The sequence below is a fragment of the Cyanistes caeruleus genome, chromosome 19 (genome assembly GCF_971803275.1).
Source record: "Cyanistes caeruleus chromosome 19, bCyaCae1.hap1.1, whole genome shotgun sequence".
Classification (NCBI taxonomy): domain Eukaryota; kingdom Metazoa; phylum Chordata; class Aves; order Passeriformes; family Paridae; genus Cyanistes; species Cyanistes caeruleus.
In genome coordinates, this window is record NC_141719.1 from 1770969 (window position 1) to 1787227 (window position 16259).

The 16259-nt window shown below is 52.8% G+C and overlaps 1 protein-coding gene and 2 long non-coding RNA genes across 6 annotated transcripts in view; 2 read left to right on the plus strand and 1 right to left on the minus strand.

Moving 5' to 3' along the window:
* Positions 1 to 16259, plus strand: part of MYOCD (myocardin) — a 216381-nt gene that overhangs the window by 36761 nt on the left and 163361 nt on the right. The window lies entirely within an intron of this gene.
* Positions 762 to 3778, minus strand: LOC111937199 (uncharacterized). Of its 2 annotated transcripts, none has more exons than XR_015277931.1 (3): positions 3667 to 3778; positions 1287 to 1493; positions 762 to 1153 (listed from the first exon to the last, which is right to left on the minus strand). It is a non-coding gene; the product is annotated as an uncharacterized LOC111937199 (long non-coding RNA). The 2 variants fall into 2 exon arrangements; XR_002868487.2 differs by having other exon boundaries at positions 1287 to 1496.
* Positions 3887 to 4442, plus strand: LOC147649779 (uncharacterized). Its single transcript, XR_015277932.1, has 2 exons — positions 3887 to 3975; positions 4238 to 4442. It is a non-coding gene; the product is annotated as an uncharacterized LOC147649779 (long non-coding RNA).

Consider the following 16259-nt stretch of genomic DNA (forward strand, 5'->3'; position numbering starts at 1 on the left):
AAGGGGTGATAAAGTGCTGGAATGGTCTGCCCAAGGAGGTGGTGGAGTCACCACCCCTGGATGTGTTCAAAAAGCCTGGATGTGGCACTCGGTGCCCTGGTCTAGTTTTTGGTTCTAGGGCTGGGTTGGACTCAATGATCTTGGAAGTCTCTTCCAGCCTGGTGATTGTGTTGAATTCTGATGAATTTTGTTGACAAGTGTTTGTCTCCAAGCAGCTGATCAGAGCAGACCCCCAAATGCAGAGTTCAGTGCCATCCAGCCCCCGTGCCAGTGTCCCCAGGCTCTGCTGTCCCCAGCCACGAGCCCGCAGCACTCGAGCAGCACCAGGGGTCTGACTGAGCACAGCCTGGGCCAAGCATACTTTAGATCAGTCTCCTAGAAGCTGGGAAAGCACCAAAAAGCAAACAAAACCAAAACAACAACAGCACAACAACAAAAAGCCAGGACGAAAGGAAAATAGCTGCGATGCTGTTGTGATGTCTGTGCATGAGTATTTTTGCAGTGAAGGAATGCAGATGCATTTTTGCTGGGTTACAGCACAGCTCTCCACAGAGCAGCAGTGATGCACTGTAAACAGACCATGCTAAAACACATAGTTCTCTCTGGATCTTTCTGCAGCGTTTTCTCTAAAGAGTTATTTTGTAACAGGCGTTTTATTTGCTTTTGAAGAGTCCCTAAATAGCATGAGCCCGAGTTCAGGAACATGCATGTTCTGGCATTTATTTTAAAGTGCTCTTTATTTAGCAAACATGGTGCCAGGAGATGTCCCCTGCCCAGCCGTGGTCCCTGATGCAGCCCCCTCCCCTCAAACCATCTCCCCTCACCCACAGGGGAAGGCAGCAGCAGAGCTGCTGTCTGTGCTGTGCAACCAGCAAAGAAAGATCCTCCAGGTAGATTTTTCCTCCTCCAGGGAACAGGAAAGGGACATGGGATGGGAAAAGCCGGCACCTTAGAGCCCAAACTCTTCTGAATTGTTTCACAGACCATCAGATGTGTGAGGAGGCAAAGCCAAATTCTTGCTCTGCTGCCCCAGAGCAGCCCCACTGCACTTCACGCCAAGGGCATCTCCCTCTGGATTATTCTGGAGGAAATGGGGCCTTTCAGGTGTCTGATGTGCATCCAGATCCAGGTGATTTGGCTCCAGAGACAGCAGCTACAGGTGAACAGGACAGCCAGTGCCAGGCAGCTGGAGAAGCTCTGAAATCTCCCTCTCAGGCCTCAGGAGAGGGACCAGGATGGAGCCATGGGAAGGGGTGACAGCCCTGAGGCCTGGAGAATGAAATTACCTGTCTGCTTCTCCGTGCTGGCTGTGGGTGCCGGGCCAGGGGGATTTTCAGGGGAGGGCCCAGGTCTGGTCAGCACTGTCTGTCACTTGGCTGGAGGTGGGACAGACACAGAGGGAGCCCCTGGGTCAGTGCTGAGGCTTCCAGCACAGAGGTTTGGACATCACCCAAGCTCTCCTGCCTGCCTTGGGGCACAGGAAAGGCAGTTCTCTGCTGAGAAGGAACAACAATACTACAACAATCAGTAGGATTTTCCCACATCTCCCCAATATTACATTTTTTAAAATTTTTATTTTTGATGAGAAATACAGTTTTAAAACTATCTTCTTTGAGACCTTTAAATCTATTTCTTAGTGGTTGCTCTGATTCACCCTTCCCCCTTCAAATCTCAGTGTCACCAGCAGGAATTCCTTTAGGGTTTTCATAAGACAAACTGCAAACAAGCTACAAAATATTTTCCTTTTGTAAGAAGGGGGAAGGGCAAACATAAGTTAAATGTAATTTTCGATAGTGGCCTCACTTAGAGCGCCGAGTTTTGCCCATTGTGTAAAATGCAGCTCATGCACCCCAGGAACAGAGCTGGGAAGCAGCACTTGGGGCTGGGGGAAGCTGTTTGGGTTTGGAGATCACGCTATGTAATTGCATGGCAAAGGGGAGCCTGCCCTTGTGGTTACCAGCCCCAAATGGGAATGGGATGAATAGCCAAACTTTTCACAGGCGTTGTAAATTGTCTTTCCACAAACCAACTTCCAGGAATAACAGCATGCTTTTCTAAACGATGCTTGTTTGCTCTCTGCACCCTATCCAGCCCTCCCCCTTCTCTGCTCTGCTTTTTATTCTTTTTATTCATTCAAGTGATGAAAACTTAGGGAATATTTTGGTGACTTTCACAGACATTTGTGATTTTTCCTCCTGAACTGCCAAAGTAAAAGTTGGCCCAGAGCAGCTAAGGCACTTCCACAGGGATTTGAGGATGGTAAATCAGAGAGAGGCAACAGCAGAGTGAAATCTTGGTTAGGAGTTACAATGCCACTTCCCCCCTCGCAAGGAACGGAAAGACAGAAATAACTCCAGGAAAGACTTTCCTGCCTCTGCAGAGCCCGCTGGAATTTGCAGCAAACCCAAAGCCTTTCTCCCCTTTCCCGCTCGCGCACGCTCCACGTTTGGCTCATTGGAGAGTCCCTGACACGAGAGCTCGGCGCTTTATCTGATAGGAGAAGTGGAGCAGCTGCTGGATGTGCCTCGCAGGAACAGCCCACCTAAGTCGTGTGAAAACTGGGGGCTCTGGGGGGGGCAGAATGATGCAGACTCCGCTTCTGAATCATCCTGGAGCTGTTCCTGAGCAGGCCACACTCGCACCCAGGCTGCCTGCAGCCCTGGCTCTGAGCAGCCCCGAGCTGAAGGCTGTGCTGAAGCAGCTCAGCCCCGTGCTGCAGCCAGGGTGCTGCCTCATGTTTGAGCTTTCATATTTTTATATTCTGCCCTGCCCAGGTGTGCAGCTCTGAGCTTCATGTTCAGTGTCAGTGAGCTCTCTTCACAGAGCAGGCAGACAGAACAATTCCTTTTCCAGCTCCATACCAAGGACAGCCCTTACAAGTTTCAGGCCCAAAAGCAGAAACAACGGTGGAATGAAGAGAGAAAACAAGGATGGGACTCCATAACCTGGAGCAGTGACTGGACAATTAACCCTGATATGCAGATGGACCAAAACTGATGAAAATGTGAGACCTCGTGACCAGTTGTGCATTTTGGGACCATTTTTGGTCCATCTTAGGTGAGGCCATGGCCAGGCTCTTGTGCTGCCCAAGGTGTGTCCTTTAAAGCCTTTCAATAAATCCCTGCTTTATTCTTAGCTGTGTCCAGCCTCTGTTCCAGGGCAGCCTCCTGCAGGGATCCATCCCAGCACAGGGACAGGGTCTTTCCAAGGGGCTCCTCCACCTCTTTCCCAGCACTGGGTGGTTGGAGAAAGGTGTCCTGCTGGGTGTGCCCCAGGGGGGTTCTGGCTCATTTGTCACTGCAGTGACAGGAGATGCTCTAGAGCAACACTGGACCCTCACACCAGAGGCTTGCATTGGGCAGGAGCGGAGAAAGGGCTGGAATCTTCTCCTGACTCTGCCATTTGCTGAGAGGGAGCCTGGACAGGGCAGTAGTTACTGGGTCTGGCTAGAAGAGATGAGGAGGTCATGGTGCTGAAAATAGGAGTTCCGTTTTTTAGAGAAATAATTGGTGGGATTCCTCAAAGGAGCATTGAGATCTCATACTTTTAAATTACTTTAAGTCATGGTTTTGCTGCCAAAAGAGGGATCATGCTGGAGAAGTCTGTGCTGAGTAGAAATGTAAATAAAGGCTAAATAGTGTGGTCAAAGCTCAAGAGGAACATCACCTCCCAGGAGGTGAGGAGGAAGAGTCTGTCACTCCAGGTGGGACTTGGGCAGTCCAGCTGTGACGGGTTGTGAAGGGAATAAACTCTGGGTGGAGACACTGGAACTGCAGGAGATGCCTGTCACAGGACATTGTGACATTGTGACATTGTGACATTGTGACATTGTGACATTGTGACATTGTGACATGACCACCAAAGCGTAGAATGTGCTTTGCAGGCATCAAACCAGGAAAAGCTTCCAAAGGGGAGAAATAAGGGACAAAAAAACCTCGGTGCTACAAAGCTCAGGGGCTGGGCTCAGGGTGTTGGGTGAGCACCCCATGGATGCCAGGAGGAAATGGAGCACAGGGCTGAGGCTGGGCTGTCACAAATGGCTCACACTGGTCATGCTGGCCTCGGGCCAGATGAACCATGAGCCAGCAGTCACATTGTCATGATACAAACACCCAAAACCTGCTGCTATGGGTCTGGGGGATATGGGTCAAATTCCCCCCATAAGTCAGACCCTGACAAGCTGGACTGTCCTCCTTGGTTAACCCTTTCTTTTAACTGAATAGGAAAATTCTTCCAGGAGCAAGGGCTTGCTGGAACCAGGCACGGTCTGGAGGCATGGTGGTGTCATAGGACAAATCTCCCAAAGGAGCCCTTATAGGTGTGATTTTGAGCCATTCCTCGAAATTCAAGAACCAAGCAATTTACAGAGTTTTAGAGAGTCTTCTCTCGTACTCAGGGATCTTTGGCACATGGGGCTTTAAATAAAGTCAGCTAAGACCAAACTGGGTGATCAGAACCTTCTCACCAGGTGGTGCCCACACCTCCTGGCGCTGCTTGGGGCAGGGCAAGAGTCTGTGAGGAGAAGCCCAGCCCAGCAGTGTGGGGTGCCCCCTGCACTGACCCCCCAGCTCCCCAGCCACGTGCAGACACATTGCTCTCCCCTCTGCTGAACAAGGCAAAACATTGTCTGGGGTCTGGGGACTGGCAACTTCCTATTCTCTGGTGAATTTCCCTGCCTGAAGATCCAGTCCTGTGCATGTTTCCATTTCTACACCCGCTGCTATAACATCAGGTCCTGGGAATGCTCCCCCCTCCTGCACTCTTTCAGGGGGTATCGATGTTTCCAGTTAATGTGGGGTTTTTTGCCCTCACTAAAGAATTTTACAAATTGTTTGTTTATTGTGTCAATCTCTGCCTTTGTGAGCAGAAGAGGGAGCATCTGGAGAGCATCATGCACTCTTGGCATGGGTGTTCCTGGGAGGCTGAGCTCTCCCCAGCGTGAGAGCAGCAGCCCATCCCCTCTCCCCAGACCCCATCCCATCCTCAGATGGGGTCGTGCCTGAGCACTGCCAGGCTGCAGGGGCAACCATGATGGAGAATCACTTCCCCTGCCCTGGGCCACGTTCCCCACGTGAATTCACCTGGCCTGCTTCACAGCAGGGCAGTGTCTGTAATGTCTGACTCTCCTGGAATCAGCCTGGCTGATGCAGGAGATAAAGACCTGTCTGTCCACGTGTGCCAAAGCCAGGCAAGGCTGTAGTGCCCACCCACCCTGGGGATTCAGCAGAGCAGCAGCCAACAGCCACAGCACTGAGGCGAGCAGCAGCTTCACCTCTGCATCAGAATTTTCCATCACAATAGAGTTTCCTTGGAGGAAAAAATGAACTCGTTGGTTAATCGAGAGGAAAATGTCAAAAAGGAATGCACCAGTTTGAGTTAAAGTCTTATCTGAGAAGGTCAGGGGTGTTGGGGAGGGATTGTCTCCTGGAGGCAAGGGCAGACCACCCTGCAGTGGCTCATCACCTACTGCTGGGGTCACAGCTGGGAGGGGACAGCAAAGCAGAGACCCAGATCCAGCCCCCTGTGACCCAGGGGAGCACTGCACTCAGTACACCCCAGGACTAGCACATGCCTTTCCTGTCCTGCTGGGGCTGCTCAATTGTGTCTGGTTAATTAATATTCATTAAGCCAAAGGGAAAGTTGGATTGCAGTCTGCTCGTTAAGGTACTGACCCGGGCTCAAGTTCAAGTGATTATTCCTTTATTTATGCTGTGGAAAGTTGCAGTGGGACAGGCCGTACAAACACGCTGGTCTAGAGCTCAGCTGGGGTCTGGGACACTTCCAGCCAAGTCCCCCCTCTGCCAGCACTGGAGAAGACCTTGGTCCTCCTTCCCACACCCCAGCTGGTCTCGTGCCACGGCAATCCATTCGGGAGCGTCTTTGGTTTTTCATGGAAATTTCTCGAGTTTTTGGGTTGATCCTGGTGTGGGGTGGGAACATTTTCTGATGCTTTTAGAGGTTTTGTTGGAATGGTGAGGATCTTCCTGCCCAGCACTGCGGCCTGGCCAGAGTTCAGAGACCTCAGCTCCTCGTGTGACGTTTGCAGCAAGCAATGCCACAGCCTTGCAGCAAGCCCTGACAGCGTGGGGAGGCTCATCCCATCCTGGGGATTCTGCTTCCAGCCTGGGAGCTCAGCTGAGCTCAGGGGGGCTGGCACTGCAGCCAGTTCCAGTGGTTGGGTAGATCATACAATGGTTTGGGTTGGAAGGGATCTTAAAGATCATCCAGTGTCATGGCAGGGACACCTTCCACTCTCCCAGGTTGCTCCAAGCCCTGTCCAACCTGGCTTTGGACACATCCAGGGATCCAGGAGCAGCCACAGCTTCTCTGGGAACCTCTGCCAGGGTCTGCCCACCTTCCCAGGGAATGATTTCTTCCTAACATCCCACCTAACCCTTCCTTCCGTCAGTGGGAAGCCATTCCCTGTGTCCTGCACTCCACCCCTCCTCAATAATGTCTCCCCGTATTTCTTGTAGCCCTTTCAGGCACTGGAAAGCCACAATAAAATCACCTTGAAACTTGTCCAGGCTGAACAACCCCAGCTCTCCCAGCCTTTCCTCACAGAAGAGGTGGTCCAGGCCCACAGAAAGATCTCCAGGGCTTGAGGAACACGCACACCCTTCCTGTGTCCCAGTGCCCAGTGTGGGGCAGGGCAGGGGTGGCCAGGGCTCTCACAGTGTCACAGCAGCCTTGGTTCCCTTGCTGAGACAGCAGGAGCCTGCACAAGGCCAAGGCCACCTGTCTGTGCCTCAGGGGACACGGCCTCCTCCCTGCAGGATGGAAATGGAAGCTCTGGCCTTCTCCAGTGCTCTGTGGGAGGACTGGCGACCATCTGCCCCTGCCAGGGTTGCTGGCTGGTTCTCACTCAGGCAGAACAGAGGTTACCACCCATCAGGGACATCTAAACCCACCAGTCTCCATTGTGGCTGTCCCCACAGCCCATCCAGGATCAGCCAGCTCAGACTGGGAGCACTGGTTTGGCAGGGAGCAAGCTGCAAAGCCCATGGGCCATTCCCGTGCCCCAGACTGGCAGCAGAGCCTTCCCATGGGCAGGGCCTGGCAGCCACCAGGAGAACAACCTCCCTGAGATGTTCCACCTTCGAGTGACCCTGCTGCAGGTGTTGCATGGTTTGGTGGCTCCAGGCCCAGCACACAGGCAGAGAGCTGCACAGAGAGCTCGAGTTCAGCTCCATCACAGGCACCCAGGGATTTCCAGGTGCTGAATCCGAGGAGGATCCTGGGGAAGGCGGGTGGGTGTGTGCCCCGAGGTGGGTTGTGCACCATCCCTCTGTGCACAGCCAGCCCGTGCCCTGCCAGGAAAGCTGGTCACACATTTCTGCCAATTCAATGGAAACTTTCCATAGTCTAAATTTGTTTAGAAAAAACATTGAAATGAAACATTCGGCTGATGTCAAGATATTTGGCTTTTGCATTAGCTGGTGAAATGCCCTGATTTTTTGTTTTGACTTTTTGTTTCTGTATCCTACTGACTTTATTATTCCAGTATTCCTCATAAAAATATGAAGTAAAACAAAACAAAACAAAAAATTCAAACTGAATTACTTCAGCTGGCTCTAGTGCCATTCTTCAAATTACACAGGACTGGCCAGTTGAAAATTCGTTGCCTTCATCCTGATTAGAAACAAATCTCAAAAGGGCATAATTTTCTTTGGATTGGGATTATGATCCTGCCAGCTCAAACTGCAGGTGTTGCCCCTCATGTGCTGTGCCCCTGGAGCTGAGCTGGGAGGGAGCTGCACGGGCAGAGGGGCCCCCATGGGTCAGTGCTGATGCTCTCAGCAATCCCCCAGCTCCTGCTGAAGCAGCTGTGGGAGCAGAATAAATTCTCATCTCCACTGGTGGCCTCAGGGTGTGCCAAGGGTGGCTCAGGTTGGATGTCAGAAAGAATTTCCCCATGGAAAGGGTGGTCAGGCATTGACAGGGGCTGCTCAGGGAGGTTTGGAGGGCCCATCTCTGGAATTCCTGGAAGTGGCACTCAGTAGTCTGGGCTGATGACAAGGAGGGGATGGGGCACAGCTTGGACTGGACTCCAGGATGATCCTGGAGGTCCTTTCCAACCTCGGAGATTCTAGGATTCTGGGATTCTGGGATTTTAACCCGGTTGAGGAAGGCCTGCACATGACCATCCATCCCTTCCAGCTCCCAAGGCTGGGTCCCCATCACCCAGAGACAGGCTCTGGTCCCAAGCCTGTCCCACTGGCTCCTCTCAGAGCTGGTTTCTGCCCACTGAGCAGAAATCATGTGTGCTTTCCTGCCAGGAAGGCCCAGACCTGCCTCCTGCCCCAGCCTGCATCATGCAGCTGTGGTGAAAACCCATCCTGCCTGGAAGCACAGCATTTGGGTTTGTGTCCTTCAGCAAAACCCTGCCTTTGTTTATCCACCGGCTGCTCGGTGGCCCGTGGTGACAGCGGCTTCCAGAGGGCTGCGGGAAGGGAGCTGGCAAGTCCTGCCTGTAAAAACTGAGGGCTGATGACCTCTACAGTCAGCCTGGGAAATTCATCCCTGCTCCAGCAGCTCCCACCGACAGCTCTCAGTGCCCAGCCAGCCCCATCCCGGGATGCTGCCCTTCTTCACCCACATGGAGCATCCCATGGAGCTCACAGCTGGGTGGGATCCTCAGGATTTGGGGATGCTCTGGCATTGCTGAGGGACCAAGAACAGCCCACGGGGAGCCCTGGGATGTGCTGGCTCTCCTGGGAAGCAGTGGCACAGCCCAGCTCCTGCTGCCTGCCAGGACAGGTCCAGAAAGGGAACAGTGACTGCTGTCCATGGCCTGAGCACTGAGCAGCCAAGAGCAGAGCCTGGAGGGGCCTGGGGCCACACCAGGGAGTGCCCAGGCCAATTTGGGGGTGATTTTGGGGTGATTTTGAGGGTGATGAATCCAATGGTGGAGTGATTTTGGGGAATTTTTTTGGCAATACCAGGGTGATTTTGGGGGCTTTTGGGGGTGCCAAAGCCAATTTAGGGGTGATTTTAGGGGTAATTTGGGGGTTTTTTTTCAGGCAATTCTTAGATGATTTCTGGTGATTTTGGGGGCAATTCTGGGGGTATCAAAGCAGATTTTGGGGTGATTTTGTGGATGTTTTGGGGCAATTCTGGGGTGATTTTTGCTGCAATTTTTGGGGTGCTGTAGCAAATTTTGGGGTGATTTGGGGGAGTTTTGAGGTGATTCTGGAGTAGGAAAATATCCAGGTTTTTGTCACTCCCAAAATCACCCAAAAATTGCACCAAAAAACACCTCAAATCATGCCAAAATTGGCTTTGGCATCCCCAAAATCGGCCCTAACGCTTGTGTTCCTGCAGGACCATGTAATGTTGCTGCAGGAGGTGTTTGTCCTTCCCATACCCACACAAGGGACATCTCCACTGCCCTGGGGGCACAAGAGCCTGCCAGCAGCCGAGGACCCCATGGAGACCAGCTTGGTTTTATCTGGGAAGTGTTTACTGGGGAGCCCCTGGTGTTACAAAAGCAGAGACCACACACCAGCCATCCTCCAGCACTTATGTGTCTGCCAAAAACCCCTTTGCTCAGAGTTGTCTTCTCTTTGGAAGTAGCAGAGCAGATCTGGGGGTAATTTTCTCATTAGCACAACGAGGAGCCCATGTCCTGCTGTCTGCCATCCCCAGCTCAGGGAAAGGCCTAGAAATCCCTGGAGTGCAGTGATTCTGGGACATTCTGCCACGGGTTCCCCACTCTGTGCAACACAGACACCGATTCCTTGCACTGCCACCTCTTACAGCTCAGATGGGATCAGAAGCAGCATTCCCATCCCATCTGCAGTCAGACTGTTTACCCCACAGCCAGGGAACTCTGGGTTTATTTTCACTTTGTGCACTGCCTGTCTGGGTGTGTCTTTTTTGTGAAAATATATTTGCCAGTTTTGGAGGCACCTGTAGAGTTTATTTCTGTGTTCCAGGCTGTATTTCATGCAGGAGCTGCCTGAGGGAATGCTGCTGCTGCTGCTGCTGCTGCTGTGTGAGTGCAGCCAGAGCAATGCTGAGCCCTGTGAACCAGCCCCAGCGAGAGACAGGCCCTGCTCTGGATTCTGTCCCACACAAACAGGCTGGACAGACAGGACCATGGCTCTTACCTCATTTCTTAGGAGGGAGCTGAAGGAAATCAGGGAAAAAAACCCTGCATGTAAAGAAAACATGCTCTGAGAGAAATAATTGTTTTTCCATTAAATCTTGCCAATTTTTATCAAAGTGTGAATGGGCTGGAGCTGAAGTTTGGCCCCTCATAGTGCATCTCCTGGCAGATCAACTGCTTGGACTTCCCTGTCCCCATCCCCATCCTCCTCCAAGGGCTGTCCCCCTGGCCAGCCTCACCCACGAGGCTCCTTGGCCAAGGGCAGCACAGGAGCTGGAGGTTTTGGTCATCAATCCCTTCCTGGGAATCAGAACTTCCTGTGAGAATGAAGAAAAGGCTTCAAAACAGTTCCAGGGTGTGCCCCTGTGGGCCAGGCCAGCTCACACAGGATGGTCTGGCAGGGCTGGGAGCTGGTTCACCATGAGAAACAAGTTTGGAGGTTTGGGAAAAGGCTGAGGTTGGGTCCAAGGCTCAGGTGGAGCAGGACAGAGCTGTTAAAGAGGTTGTTTGATATGCGCTGCAGCTGTGGGCACTGATCTCCTCCAGTCTGTGACCCCAAACCCTGGGTCAAGGTTGTGAGAAGATCATTCCTCCCTCTCCAAGTGGTCCAACTGTGCAGGGAGTTCTGGCTCTGGCACCAGACCTGAGCGTGGCCCTGCTCTCTTTCCCTGCTGACTGTCCAAGGCACAAAAGCTGTGCAGGGTGGCTGGAGAGTGACCACGTGCCCAAGGAACATCCCTCTGCTTGGAAGGATGGCACCAGCTGCTCCTGGGGAGCTGCTCCTGGGGTCCCCCTCAGCTCCTGTGGCTGGGGCACGGGGACATCTTGACATGAGCACTGCAGGAACAGTTTGTTGTCTCTGGCGTCATTGCCAGACATAATGAGGATGGAAAGCAGGGTGGTGGCATCGGTGTCATTCACCACAGGCTCTTTATCAGATGGGGCCGTGATCCCAGAGGGATGGAAGGTTCAGCTGAGGTGAAATTCCAGCCAGCACCAGCAGCTGCTGCCACACACCCAGGCACAGCCCTGGCCCAGGCACCATGGGAACAGAGCTGCCACCACTGTCCCCACCCACACTTGCAGGCCCAGGGCCCAGGCTTGTCCCCTCCGTGCTGGGGTGGCCACAGGCAGAGCTGGGTCTCATTGAATCTGGCAGGAATTTTGCCCATGACATCAGCACAGTGGAGACTTCTCATCATTCTATTTGCAGAGATTATCTAGAGCAGCCCTTGGCAGCCCTGCATGGCTAGGATGCCAGATTTTTTCCCAAATTAGAGGTGAATTGTGCCAGTAGAAACGTAGTGAGAGCCAGGCTCTCTGCCTCCTGACAGGCAGGGTGCTGGCAAAGCGCTTATCAGGGCAATATCCATCACTCCAGGGGAGCAGGGAGCTGCTGACACCTCACCCAGCCCCTCGCTCCTGGCCCTGCACCTGCTCTGGCACCTGCCAAACCCTCCACACCAGCACTGCCCTGACAATCCCAAACACCCCCAGCACATCAGGGTGAGTTCTTCGTCTTCCCCGCCTTTCCCAAGACCTGGGTGCATGTTCACAAGGAAAATCAAGAGAACCAACCAAGAAAAGTGAAAAAAAAAAAAAAAATCCAGTTAAATATACTGAGAAATGGGTCTGAGATTTTCAGTGTCACCATAATTCTTCTCCCTTCAAGGTGTATTTTTTTCCTCCCATGAAATGTCTAGGGCAAGGAAAGGTTAATGCCTTGAGACCATGTGGCCCAGGAGGAAAGCTGGGTGCTCAGAGGCTCCTTGTCTCAAAGCTCATCATGAGGCCTGAGTTTTGGGCTGAACATTTTCCCTTGGATGCTGATGTGGAGAGCACGCAGAACTGGCTGGGTTTCCATGCTCATTATTGTTACAAAAATGTCTAAATGAATAATTGAAGTTTGCATGCTTTATATGCACAAATAAAATGTTAGAGGCGCTTCATTGCAAAAGTGCTGTTTCATTAATTTGCTGTAATCTTATGTTTTGGGGTTTTTTTTTTAATCTTATAGCATGACATTATGTATTACTGTATACAAGGCATCACACTGTTACCTTTTATACAGTAATCAGACAATATGGAAGTTACCTTTTCATCTTTTTACCCATGTTGAGTAAATGTTGAGACTTTTAGACATCAATTTAATGAGAATCAGAAGAAACTTCTCAGTGTTGACATTTCTGATGGCGTTCTTGTGCTTGCCTTCTCTCAGTCTGATTTACTGGTGCTCTGATTTGCCAGCATATGTCATTAATCCCCACTGTAAATTAGGGTAGGGGAAGTTTGAATTGACCTGTGCACATGTGTAAACCAGTGTCTCTCCCAAATGCCTGTTGTGCTAAACCCAGTATTAACTCTTCATTTCTCCCTGAAAAGAATAAATATGAAATAAATAAAGCAAGGTTTGTTTTGCAAGGAAAATGCTGAACACTCAGCCTGGAGCAGGGGATGGGGAGGTGCAAACCTCTTATTTACAGATGTGAGAGCATCACCATTAGGTCCCTCAGAAGGAGGGACCAGCACTCCCTATCAAAAGCTGGGGAAGAAAGACCCTGACAGGGATTTGGAAAGCGTTCACAAGAATCCTCTGCAGAATCCTGCTGAGATCCCATCTCTTCTGAAAGCCAAACAAAATGATAAGGGGCTGACAAGCCTAAAGGGCACAAGAGCTAAAAGTGGGAAAACCATCTGAGCAGAAAGGTCACCACAAATAGGCAAATGCTTGGAGAACCAGGGAAGTGGAGGAGATGTAACTGCCTGGGGCAGCACAGCTGAGAGCCCCACAGTGAATTTAACTGGAGGAAAATGTGGGCTGGATATCAGCAAAATCCTGTCTTCTGGGCAGCAAGATCTATGGGAGCAGAGTGGTTTCCCAAGGGACAGAGCAAGCGCTCTATTGCTGGAGTAATTTAAAATTGGATGGGACAGAGTGCTTGGGAACGGGCTGCAGAGGCTAATTGTGGGGTTGGACTGTGCGAAAATCTGGCACGCATGGAAAGGAAAAGTTTGCTGTAGAGGGATCTATCTGTTGATCAGGCAGTGGCACAAGGATTGGAGTATTTGGAGCAGGGGAGGAGGAGAGGATTTGGGGGATGAGCTGCACAGGGTGCAAGTCCCTGCTGAGCCCCAGGATCACTGAGAACCTGGCAGTGCCCTAGGGAGGAGCCACTACTCCTCCTGCTGCCCTGCAGAGAGGGTCTTTGCAGTCCCTCCATTCCCCTCCTGCTGGGGTTTTGGCGTTTCTGTGCTGGGGAGGAGTTTGGAGAGGTTTCATTGCCCAGGGAGAAATGTCCAGATCTCTGTCCAGAGCTCAGCCTCCACCCTGCCCTGGCAGCTGATGGCTAGAGGGATGGCCACCCCACTTTCCTGGCTGGTGTGCACTGCTCTCCTCTGGAAGAGGCACCCCTGTCACGATTTACAGTGCCCTCACACCTCTGCACTTCTCTTTCCAAGCAGCATGGCAAACAGTGGGGCTGGGGAATGCCAGGAGCTCTGTGAGAGGTGCTGGCTGAGCTCTGGCCCCGCCTGGGACCTTGTCACAGCATGAGCTGGAAGATGCAGACACCTGCAGACACCATGGCCTCTGCAGGGCTGTGTCCTTGCAGCTGAGTCCAGGCTTGGTGTGGGCTCTGGGATGGAGGAGGCATCTCTGTACCCCACACTGACAGCCTCTGGGTCATCAGTGGTGGGTTCAAACCATCGTGTCCCTCACCCACATGGGGACGGGCACCTGTGTCATGGATGTGACACCCCTCATGGCCCTGCCCTGCTTGCTCTGGGCTGGACACAAAGCTGTGCTGTGGGATCTCCCCTCTGTGGCAGTCAGCAGGAGAGCACCACACTGCCTGTGCCCACATCTACCCCACCACCCAAACCCAAAAGGTCTTCTAGTGTCTGCTGGGACACCAGAGCTTCAGGCTTGCTGGGGGAACTGGTGGCAGCAGACTGGCCCAGCTGCCCCCTGACAAACTCAGGCTGTGCAGTGACTTCCTCGCCCCCTCTCCCTCCAAGACAACCCCTCTGCTAGGCCTGGGAGAGTTAAAAATAGAGCCTTGCTTATGGAAAGTTCATGCTGGATAAGAGACTTAGCAGGACGCCGCCGAGATCCTCATCTGAATGTAAATCAATGGCTGAGCTCCAGGCGGGGCCGGTGGGCAGGAGCAGGACAAGCCCCTGGCACACGAGGTGTCCCCTCAGTTTCAAATGAGACTCTCTGGTGACTGCTCCTCTTCATCAGTGGGAGGGTGGGGCAGCTGCCAGGCCATGACAGCCGGGCTGTGGGTGACACCCTGCTCCTGCTGGGCTCTGGGGCTGCGGTGCCCACAGCCAGACCTTTGCGAGGTGGCATCATCACTCTGGCTGAGCCTGGCACCAGGATTTGTGCCCATGGGTTTCAGCATGGTCTGAGGGGAAAACGCCTTTGTGTTGCTGTACCAAGTGCTCTTCTCTCTGTGTGACAGCGTGGGTGGCTGGGGTGCAGTGGGAGAGGGGTTAAAGCAGCCTCCGGTGTGCTGGGGGCGGGTGCTCCAGCCACTAACAAGGAATAGTAATGAATGGAAAAAGTGAAGTGTTTTTTCCCTAAAGCAAACAGCCCGGTCAGATTAGAAGCTCGGAGTGCGCTTTACCCAACTATTAATACATTCCTCGCTCATCTCAAACTAAACAGCCACACTGAGCTCCAAGTTCATAAAAACAGCATCAAATCCATGAGAGCACAGAACATTTATAGTGTCAGCCAGTAAAGCTGCCTGCTGGAGGTGATGGTGCTCTGGCTCCCTGCCTGCCTAGAGGGCCAGGCAGGAGGAAGACTGGCAAAGGAACCCTCACCCTCCTCAGCAGGGACTGATGGCAGGACAGGAGTGAGCCAGGAGAAGCTCCTGCCACTGCTGGAGTTGCCCTGCTTAGAAATGCTGTACGATGGCAAGCTGGTGCTGCCAGGACATGGGGCTTGTGTTCGTGGCTGCCAGCACACAGGATCGTCAAGGACATTGAACAGGCTCAGTCTTCCCAGTAAACACCCTGCAGGAATCCCCCCAAACCCCAGATGTCCGTGTTTGTCTCCCCTCCCTCTCACAGGCCAGGGCAGAGCCTGGAGATGTCCCTGTGTGGCACTGCCAGCACAGAAACTCAGGCACATTCACTGCCCTGCGTCCCCAAACAGAGCAGAGGGAGCATCCCTGTCAAGCACCCTGCAGAGAGCTGGGGCAGGCAGCTACTCCAGGGCCCTTGGAGCAGAGGAGATCCCTGCTCAGCTCTCCTTGCTGCCAAGTGTGAGGCAGCAGCTGCTTCCCAGATCCCCACAGCTGTGCAATCCTTCTGCAGCCCCAGCGAGGGAGGCTGCAGGGCAGGGCTGTGCACGGCAGCATCCCCTGTGCCCCACAGCTGGGACAAGCCCAGCACCTGCAGTGGGACAGGGCCAGCAGCCAGGTGGGGCTGGGGCAGGGTGTGGAGCTCTGCAGATCCCCCTGTGCATTCCTGGCCTCTGTGCCAGCTGCTGCGAGGCAGGTGCAGGTGTTTGGTACCTGAGGTTTGGAGCACAGAGGTCTGCAGGGACAAGGCAAAAAGCCTTCCTACATTTGGTGTCTAGATGAATTTTTTTTAAAAAATGGTATCTAGCGGTGCTCTGCTTCTCACAGGGTCTTTCAGTTCAGGAAATTCAGGAAGAATTTCTTCCTGGAAGGGTGGTCAGGCGTTAGAGGGACCTGCCCAGGGAGGTTTGGAGTCCTCATCTCTGGAGGTGTCCAAGGAAGGCCTGGACATGGCACTCAGTGCTCTGGGCTGGTGACAAGATGGGCAAAGGTTGGTCTTGATCTTGGAGAGCTTTTCCAACTTCAGTGATTCCACAATTTCCATTGGACTGCTCTATGCTCTGTGTTTCATCTGCTGGGCTGGAGTTGTTTCAGATAACACAGCCTGGGGCAGATGCTTGCACTGGACATCACTTGAGGCTTGCAGATATCCAGAGGGAGCCAAACAGAAAGTGTGCACGAGCCAGGATTATCCCGAACTCCCTCAAGGAGCACAGGGCTGTTGCTCCCCCTGAAGTGTTGAGACATCCTCCTGAGGCAGCTGGAGCTGGGAGGACTGCTGGTCTGAAAGAAGGTCTTGTTCCTGTCCTTTGTTCTGCCTCAGTCTGAGAAAA